This window comes from Macaca nemestrina, chromosome 3 (genome assembly GCF_043159975.1).
Source record: "Macaca nemestrina isolate mMacNem1 chromosome 3, mMacNem.hap1, whole genome shotgun sequence".
NCBI lineage: Eukaryota > Metazoa > Chordata > Mammalia > Primates > Cercopithecidae > Macaca > Macaca nemestrina.
The window spans coordinates 161,526,267-161,535,799 of NC_092127.1; positions in this window are offsets into that span (position 1 = coordinate 161,526,267).

Sequence of the window (9,533 nt, forward strand, 5' to 3'; positions counted from 1 at the left end):
CAAGCTGTGTGGATCATGAGGTCAAGAGATGGAGACCATCCTGGCCAACATGTTGAAACCCTGTGTCTACTAAAAATACAAAAAGAAAAAAAAAAAAAAATTAGTTGGGCATGGTGGCATTCACCTGTAGTCCTAGCTACTCAGGAGGCTGAGGCAGGAGAATTGCTTGAACTCAGGAGTGAAAGGTTGCAGTGAGCTGACATCATGCCACTGCACTCCAGCCTGGAGACAAAGTGAGACTCCATCTCAAAATAAGTAGACAAATAAACAAATTAAGTGCATTTATGTACTTAACTATGTATTAAGCTATAAAGCAACTATGCAATCAAATATACATAACAAATAGCTAACAACACAATGACAGGATCAAATACTCACATATCAATACTGACTTAGAATGTAAACGGACTTCACACCATACTTAAAAGGCACAGTGGCAAGATCTAATTGTTTGCTGTCTTCAAGAGACCCATCTTACATACAATGACAAGCATAGGCTTAAAGTAAAGGGATGGAGAAAGATCTGTGAAGCAGAAAGAAAACATAAAACAGCAGGTATTACTTTGCTTATTTCTGACCAATCACTGTAAATCAACAATAACTAAAAGTACAAAAAAGGGCATTACATAATGGTAAACAGTTCAATTCAGTAAGAAGACTTAACTATCCTAATTATATAAGCACCCAACATAGAAGCACCCAGATTCACAAAACAACTTCTTCTTAGAGAACTGCAAAGAGAGTTAGGCAGCCACACAGTAATAGTGGAAGACCTCAATACCCCACTGAAAGTGTTTGACAGATCACAAAGACATGAAACCAACAAAGATAGGAGTTAATCCCAACAGTTTACAAAATGCATCAAATGAACATCTAGAGAATATTCCACCTAAGAACAACAGAATATACATTCTTCTCACCTTCACATAGCACATAATCTAAGATGAACCATATACTCAGCCATAAAGCAATCCTCAATAAATTTAAAAAAAACTAAATCATACCAACCAAATTCTTGGACCACAGCACAGTAAAAAAAGAAATCAATATTAAGAAAATTGCTCAAAATCACACAATCACATGGAAATTAAACAATTTGCTACTGAAAGATATTTGGGTGAAAAATGAAATTAAGGCAGAAATAACAAATAAATTTGTAACAAATGAAAACAAAGATATAATGTACCAGAATCTCTGGGACACTGCTACAGCAGTGTTAAGAGGAAAGTTTATAGCACTGCATCAAGAACTTAGATCTCACATTAGTAATCTAACATCACACCCACAGGAACTAGAAAAAGAAGAGTAAACCAACTGCAAAGCTAACAGGAGAAAAGAAATAGCCAAAATAACTAGGGATACAACTATCCAGAGAGGTGAAAGATCTCTACAATGAGAATTACAAAATGCTGCTCAAAGAAATCAGAGATCACACACACACACACACACAAATTCCATGCTCGTGGATAGCAAGGATTAATATTGTTGAACTGGCCATACTGCCAAAAGCAATTTACACATTCAATGTTATTTCTATAAAACTACCAGTATCATTTTTCTCATATTTTCAGAAAAAAAAACTATTCTAAAATTCATATGGAACCAAAAAAAAGTGCTCAAATAGCTAAAGCAATCCTGTACAAAAATAACAAAGGTGGAGGTACCGTACTACCTGATTTTAAACTATACCACAAAGATACAGAAACCAAAATAGCATAATACTGGTACAAAACCAGATATGCAGTCCAATGTAACAGGATAGAGGACTCAGAAATAAAGCTGCACTCCTACAACCATCTAATCTTCAGCAAAGTCAACAATAACGAGCAATGGGGAAAGGGTTCCCTTATTCAGTAGAAGTGCTGGAATAACTGGTGAACCTATGCAGGAGATTGAAACTGGAACACTTCCTTTCACTACATACAAAAGTCACCTGGAGATGAATTAAAGACTTACACATTAGTCCTCAAACAATAAAAACATAGAAGAAAATCTAGGAAATGCCATTCTGGATACAGGCCTTGGCAAAGATTTCAGATGAAGTCTCCAACAGCAATTGCAACAAAAACAAAAATAGACAAGTGGAATCTGATTAAACTGAAGAGCTTCTGCACAGCAAAAGAAACTATCAACAGAGCAGACAACCTACACAATGGGAGAAAATATTCACAAACTTTATATCTGACAAAGACCTAATATCCAGAATCTGTAAGGATCTTCAGTAAATCAATAAGCAAAAACCAAACAACCCCATTAAAAAATGAGCAAAAGAAATGAACACACACTTATCAAAAGAAGAAATACACACATCCAACAAGCATATGAAAAAGTGTTTATTATCACTAATTATTAGAGAAATTCAAATAAAAACCACAATGAGATACCATTTCACACCCCTCAGAATGGCTACTATGAAAAAGTCAAAAAGTTACAGATGCTAGTGAGGTTGCAGAGAAAAAGAAAAGTTTGTATACTTTTAGTGGGAATGTAAATTAGTTCAGTCACTGTGGAAAGCAGTTTGGAGGTTTCTCAAATAATTAAATGGAACTACCATTTGGCCCAGCAGTTCCATTGCTGGGTATGTACCCAAAGGAGTATAAATCATTCTATCGAAAAGATCCATGCACATGTAGGTTCATCACAGCAATATTCATAGTAACAAAGACGTGGAATCAACTTAGATGCCCATCAATAGTAGAATGGATGAAGAAAATGTGGTGTATATATACACCATGGAATACTATGCAGTCATAAAAAATACAAAATGTTGTCCTCTGCAGCAACATGATTGAGTGAGACACCATTATTCTAGGTGAATTAATGCTGGAAAGATAACCAAATACTGCGTGTTCTCGCTTATAAGTGGGAGCTAAACATTGAGTACACACTGACACAAAGATGGAAACAGTAGACACTGGAAATTTCCTTCCTTCCTTCCTTCCTTTCTTCCTTCCTTCCTTCCTTCCTTCCTTCCTTCCTTCCTTCCTTCCTTCCTTCCTTCCTTCCTTCCTTCCTTCCAGACGGAGTCTTGCTCTGTCACCCAGGCTGGAGTGCAGTGGTGCCATCTTGACTCATTGCAAGCTCCGCCTCACAGGTTCCCACCATTCTCCTGCCTCAACCTCCCAAGTAGCTGAGACTACAGGCACCTGCCAACACGCCTGGCTAATTTTTTGTATTTTTAGTAGAGGTGGCGTTTCACCGTGTTAACCAAAATGGTCTCAATCTCCTGACCTCGTGATCTGCCTGCCTTGGCCTCTCAAAGTGCTAGGATTACAGACATGAGCCACTGTGCCTGGCAAACACTGGAGACTTCTTAAAGAGGAGGGTGGGAATTGGGTGAGAGTCAAAAAACTACCTATTGGGTATTCTGCTCACTGCCTATGTGATGAAATCATTTGGAAACCAAACCCCAGCTACATGCAATTTACAAATCTGCACATGTACCCCTTTAACATAAAATAAAAATTGAGAATGCACACACACGCACCCACACATTTGTTTATATAAACTCACTTCCTGCTTGCATGGTTCCTGATGGGAAATCCAAAGTGACTCTTATCCTCATTGCTCTAGAGGTAAGAGTTCAGCCTACGCTCCAGCTTCTATCATAATTTTTCCTTTGGTTGTCTTGAATATGATATTCCTAGATGAAATTGTATTGTTATTAATTAATTAATTAATTTATTTATTTATTGAGATGGAGTCTCGCTCTGTCACCCAGGCTGGAGTGCAGTGGCGCGATCTCGGCTCACTGCAAGCTCTGCCTCCCGAGATCATGCCGTTCTCCTGCCTCAACCTCCCGAGTAGCTGGGACTACAGGCATCTGCCACTACGCCTGGCTAATCTTTTTGTGTTTTTAGTAGAGATGAGGTTTCATCCTGTTAGTCGGGATTGTCTCGATCTCCTGACCTCATGATCTGCCCGTCTCGGCCTTTCAAAGTGCTGGGATTACAGGCCTGAGCCACCGCACCTGGCCGAAATTGTGTTTTATTTGCATTTGTTATACTTGGTGTTCTCTGGGCTATGCAATCTTATTTTGTGTATTTCAATAATTTTGAAAAGTTCTTGGCCAATTATTGTCTTAAACATTTTTCCTTCTGCTCTGTTCTCTATTTTTCTGCTTCCACTTTTCCAGTTATGAAAAGATCTTTTAATAATGTCTCAGAGTTCTTGGATGCTTTTGCTGTTTTTGTCTTTCTTTTTTTCTTTTTGCAATTCAGTGTGGTAAGTTTCTATTAACATCTCTTTGAGATTTTTTTTTTTCTAATCGGTTTTGATTATATTAAGACCATCAAAGATTTTTTATAACAATGTTTTTATATCTAGCACTTATTTTTGCATCTTAGATTTTCTGTTTCTGTGATTTCATTACACATCTGCTCTTGTATGTGGTCTATTTTTTTCCATTATATCCCTTAACACGTGAACATTAGACAATGTAAATTTCTTGTCTGATAATTCCAGCATTTGCTTCATATCTGAATCTGGTTCTGATACTTTCTTTGTTTCTTCATATTATGTTTTTACCCGCCTTTTGGCATGAGTCATGCTTTTTGTTGTTGTCGTTGTTGTTTTTTTAACTGAAAGACAGACATGTTATCTGGCAAAAGGAACTGAGATAAATAGGCTTAAACTTGAGAATTTACATTAAGGTGGTAAGAAGTTGGGTTGTGTTTGGTGTTTGCTGTAACAATAGGTGCTAGAGGCTTTGAATTCCTCTTGTTTTCAGGTGTCCTCTTGACTTTGGCCTTCACTATGTACTTCTTCTCAGTCAGAACCTGTGTCATGTAGATCTTTTAGCTTTAATCCACTGTTGTTATACTAGAGTTATGTTAGTGTGGTAGTACATTGTGCAAACAGGGGATTAATCTATAATCTCCACTCTCCAATAATTGAGACTTTAAAAAGGTTAAAGGGAGCTGGAGTGAAAGGAATAACCTCACATGGTCTGGTGGAGGGTTATGGTAAGATTTTTCCTTCTGAATACTAAGCTTTTGTTATGGAGAAGGCTCTGGGTACATTTCTCAATAAATACCCTTCTTCTCCTTTAGTCAGAGCTTGGAAGTGGTCTTTTTAGAATCTTCACTGTGAGTACCTGGTTACATTTCTGAACTTTCCTACAAAAGTTTTGGGATCTACCTATTTTCACTCTGGTTTTAGTTTTTAAATCTCATGCTAGTCTACATGCAGCCTCTAGCAATTTTTTAAAATTACCATTTATCTTTAGCATCATTTTATGGCTCCAGTGGTTTTTATTCCAGGTAATCAGGTCTCTGGTGTGATTTTCTGGATTCATTTTTGGTTACATTTCTGAACCTTACTACGAAAGTTTTGGGATCTACCTATTTTTACTCTGGTTTTAGTTTTTAAATCTCATGGTAGTCTACATGCAACCTCTAGCAATTTTTCAAAATAAGCATTTATCTTTAACATCATTTTATGGCTCCAGTGGCTTTTGTTCCAGGTAATCAGGTCTTTGCTGTGATTTTCTTGATTCATCTGTCTTTCAAATTTTTATGATGGTTGTTTGCCCTGCGAACTCAGCTCTTTTATAAATCCAAATAAAGTGATAATTTTCAGTTTATCTAGACTTTTATTATTGTAAGCTTCAGAACAAAAATTACTGAGGTCTTTACATACTAGAGCTGAAAATAGAAGTCTTTATGCATATTTTAACATTTTTATTCAATTAAATTTGATGTTGATCTTCATTTCACTAATATGGGGAAATTTTAGTTATAATCTTCATGGTGACATTTATTACTTAGAATAAGATAAAATAACCCCATATCTTACACAGTGTCAAAACATTGAGGTCTCTCAGGTACTGGTTTTTATACCCACAGAGTTTCTTGTCAAGGAGCCTATTACCCTGCACTGCCTAATGCATTTGGATGACTGCTACCCTGCTGCTTTTGTTCAACTTGGGGCACAAAAATCTTGGGAAGGTTGGTAGTCCATGTACCTCAGGATTAAATTATTTCTCTTAGGTGGTATTTGATATGCTTTGGCTGTGGGTCCCCACCCAAATATCACCTCAAATTGTAATCCCCATAATCTCCCCATGTCAAGGGTGAGACGAGGTGAAGGTAATTGGATCATGGCGGGGAATGGGGTTCTCCCATACTGTTCGCATGATAGCGAGTGAGTTCTCATGATGGTTACATAAACATCTGGCATTTGCCCTGCTTGCACTCACTCTGTCCTGCTGCCCTTCTCCTTTGCCTTCCAACATGATTTTAAGTTTCCTGGCACCTCCACAGCAACATGGGAATGTGAATCATTTAAACGTCTTTCTTTTAAAAATTACCTAGCCTTGGGTATTTCTTCATAGCAGTGTGAAAACAGACTAATACAGAAATTGATATCAGGAGTGGGGTATTGCTGTAAGATACCTGAGAATGTAGAAGTGACTTTGGAACAGGGTAACAGGCAGAGGTTGGAACAGTTTGGGGGACTCAGAAGAAGATAGGAAGATGTGGGAAAGTTTGAAACTTCCTAGAGACTTGTTGAATGGTTCTGACCAAAATGCTGATAGTGCTACAGACAATGAAATCCAGGCCTACTGGTCTCAGATGGAAATGAGAAACTTGTTGGGAACTGGAGTAAAGTTCACTGTTGCTATGCTTTAGCAAAGAGACTGGTGGCTTTTTGCTTCTGCCCTAGAGATCTGTGGAACTTTGAATTGGAGAGAGATAATTTAGCATATCTGGAGGAAGACATTTCTAAGCAGCAAAGCATTCAAGAGGTGACAGAGCATAAAAGTTTGGAAAATTTGCAGCCTGATGATGAATAGGAAAGAAAACCTCATTTTCTGGGGAGAAATTCAAACTGGCTGCAGAAATTTGCATCAGTAACCAGGAGCCAAATGCTAATCACCAAGACAATGGGGAAAATGTCTCCAGGGCATGTCAGAGACCTTGGCAGCAGTGCCTCCCATCACAGGCCTGGAGGCCTAGGAGGAAAACATGGTTTTGTGGGCTGGGACCAGGGCCCTCGTGCTCTGTGCAGCCTCAGGACATAGTGCTCTATATCCTTGCTGCTTCAGCTCCAGCCATGGCTAAGATGAGCCAAGGTACAGCTCAGCCCATTGTTTCAGAGGGTGAAAGCCCCAAGCCTTGGCAAGTTCCACATGATGTTGAGCCTGTGGGTACTCTAACCTCTGCCTACATTTCACAGGATGTATCAAAATGCCTGAATACAGGCAGAAGTTTGCTGCAGGGGTGGAGCCCTCATGGAGAACCTCTTCTAGGGCAGCACAGAAGGAAAATGTGGGGTTGGAACCCCCAGAGAGAGTTCCCACTGGGGTATGGCTAGTGGAGCTGTGAAAAGAGGGCTTCTGTCCCCCAAACCCCATAATGGTAGATACACTGGCAGCTTGCACTGTGTGCCTGGATAAGCTGCAGATACTCAATGCCAGTCTGTGAAAACAGATTGAAGGGAGACTGTAACCTGCAAAACCACAGGAATGGAGCTTCCCAAGGCCATGGGAGCCCACTTATTGCATCAGCATAGCTTGGATGTGAGACATGAAGTCAAAGGAGGAGATCATTTTGGAACTTTATTGTTTAATGACTTCCCTATTGGATTTTGGACTTGCATGTGTCTGTAGCCCCTTTGATTTGGCCAATTTCTCCCACCTGTAATGGCTGCATTTACCCAATGCTTGTACACCCATTGTGTCTGGCTAGTAAGTAACTTGCTTTTGATTTTATAGGCTCAGAGGCAGAAGGGACTTGCCTTGTCTCAGATGAGACTTTGGACTATGGACTTTTTAGTTAATGCTGAAATGACTTAAGACTTTGGGGACTGTTGGGAAGGCATAATTCATATTGAAATGTGAGAAGACGTAAGATTTCGGAGGGGTCAAGGGTACACTGATATTGTTTGGCCCTGTGTCCTAACCCAAATCTCACCTCAAATTGTAAACTCCAGAATTCCCATAAGTCAAGGGTAGGACAGGTGGAGCAATCAGATCATGGGGCAGTTTTCCCCATGCTGCTCTCATGATAGTGATTGAGTTACCATGAGATCTAATGGTTATATAAGAGTCTAGCATTTCCCCTGCATGCACTCACTCCATCCTGCCACCCTGTGAAGAAAGTGCCTGCTTCTCCTTTGCCTTCTAAGGCAAAGATTACAAGTTTCCTGAGGCCTCTCCAGCAACGTGGAACTGTGAGTCAATTAAACCTCATTCCTTCATAAATTACCCAGTCTTTAATATTTCTTCATAGCAGTGTGAGAACAGACTAATACCCTATTTGTTCTAGACTTTGTGGGAGTGTAGCAAATAGGGTCTAGGACACACATAATTATTGATTACAGAATATGTAAACCTCCATCTCTCTGTCTCATCTCTGAGTATCTCAGTCCTGCTGCTTATTCTAGCCATTCTTTTCTCTTGTCTGTCCTCCCTCTTTTCTCATAGCAAACACTCTTCATTATAGTTTCAATATATTAAATGTTTAAATATCTATTCAATATATTACATATTAAGAAAATGAAAGAGACAAAGAGAAGTCATTAAGAAAACCTAACTTTCTCCTGGATTATATCTTTAAGTTCAACAGATTTGATATTTTCTCAATGTAATATGCACCACAGGTTCACTAGCTTTGTGTATCTGTGTGTGAACACATATGTGAAAATACATATGTATAGAAGGCGGAATAAAAACATGGGAATAATGTTGGGAAGTACATACATTTAACAGTAGTCACTGCTTTTTGTTTGCCTGTTTGTTTATTCCATTACACTAACATCTTTAACCTAGGTTTTAAAAAAGGGGATCTACAGAATATTCTTTACTCTTATATTTCAACACACTTAGACTTCTAATGACTACAAGCCCTGATATATTGTGAGATTCAAAGTCTAAATGAATATGATGTAAAGAATAAAATGTCTAAATTTCAGTGCTTTCCCCTCATTATTTCCCACACAAAATCCTAAAATAAAATTTCTACAATTGTTTAAAGAATAAGTACACATTTAAATTTTTGTCTTACTGCTCTAGTATTGAAAATAGCCATAGACATTACAAAATGTATACTCAAGAATAAAGTACAAGATCCATGGTAAACCAAAGAAATTTGTTTGGAACTTATGAAGCATACAAATACTGTACTTATGGAATATAGATAAATTAGCTGAAAATAATAATTGGGTAAGGGGAGTACTCATTTAAAATACCCAATAAATTGCAGCACAATGGGAACAAAGTGCTGATGCTGGGAACTGAACTCCAGCCTTCTGTTTCCATAAGCATTTCTGTTTTCACAATGGATCTCTGTTTACAAATAACTCCCATGGCAATTTTAGTTAATATATGTGTAGTGTAGGGTTGAAAAAGAACATGTTTGTGTCTGTGTATATGTACAAGCATACAATTTAACAGCAAATATTTATTTGTCTATGATAACATGCTTGAAGTGTTTTCTAGTACGTAACATATATTGTACTCATTGTATTTTTTACTATCCTAGTAATATCACTACTATATCATTCAATATTTACGTATTGGATAGATGAAA